This window comes from Galeopterus variegatus, unplaced genomic scaffold, assembly GCF_000696425.1.
Source record: "Galeopterus variegatus unplaced genomic scaffold, G_variegatus-3.0.2 Scaffold3269, whole genome shotgun sequence".
NCBI classification, from domain to species: domain Eukaryota; kingdom Metazoa; phylum Chordata; class Mammalia; order Dermoptera; family Cynocephalidae; genus Galeopterus; species Galeopterus variegatus.
Genome location: NW_007729380.1, coordinates 110,376 through 111,533, shown reverse-complemented (window position 1 = coordinate 111,533; position 1,158 = coordinate 110,376).

The window sequence follows — 1,158 nt, the reverse complement described above, 5'->3', positions numbered from 1 at the left end:
GCTGGTCTCCGTCTTGCCGTTCTCCAATCTTTTCTCTAGCTGCAGACAAAATGATCTGTCAAAATGATCTCAAGGCCTTTCCATGAGGATAAGCATAAGCTCTTTAGTAATCCTAACATTACTCTTCACGATCTGGTCTCCAGCGTCCCTGCTCCAGTTTCATCTTTCAAGGAAATCCTCTGCTACCTACCTGTTCCGCCCCTAGACTACTTGCAGGTTTCTGAATTTCCCAGGCCATTCCATTCCTCCATGCTTTGGTCCTGCTCTCTTGGCTGAGCAATGCCCCTTGCGCCTGCAATTGCTCCTCCTTCTCAGAGGCTACTCCTCTACTCCCTCCCCAGAGAAGAAACATTTCATCTTCGGGTCTTTGAAGTCTGTTAATATCTGCACTTTGCTTTTGTTCCTCTTAAATCAAAATTTCCATATCGGGCCGGCCCGGTGGCGCACTTGGTAGAGTGCGGCACTTGGGAGCGTGGTGGCGCTCCTGCTGAGGGTTCGGATCCCATATAGAGACTGGTCCGCTCACTGGTTGAGTGCGGTGAGGGCGCAACACCGAGGGTTACGATCCCGTTACCGGTCACGAAAAAAGACAAAAAGGAAAAAAAAATTTCCATATGAAATTTCCATACTAAATTTTGCTCCAATACTTACATAGCACTTGAGCTTTGCAACTTTTACCCAAGAGAAATCTCCCCAGATGCAGTTTTTACACTTACCCAAGAACACACCCTGCTGTGTTCGCTCCACTGGGTCGAGTTGAACCGGTTCGCCCAGCCGGCCCCCAGCCCCGGAGTCACAGGCCCGACCTCACACCTGAGGCCAAAGCCCGCTGAGCTCGGGTCGGGGCGGTGGAACTGTCATTCGGGGAAGGCCGGAGTCACCGCAGCATCACCCGCTCTGATCACACGCGTCGCTTTACAGCTAAGGAAACCCCGCCTGGGTGGAGGGTGACGCTCGGAAGTCGAGCGTGACACTGCAAAGCACCCAAACGCATTAGCGTCCTTCACACCCCGGCCGCTCCTCCTCCCCATCGCCCAGGACACGTGCCGCCGCGCACGCGTTCTCCTCGCGCCGTCTCCCGCTACCCGCCCATCTCCACACGACGGCGAACGAGGCAGGCCGGCGGCGCGCGGGGGCGGAGCATGCGCAGCGCGGGCC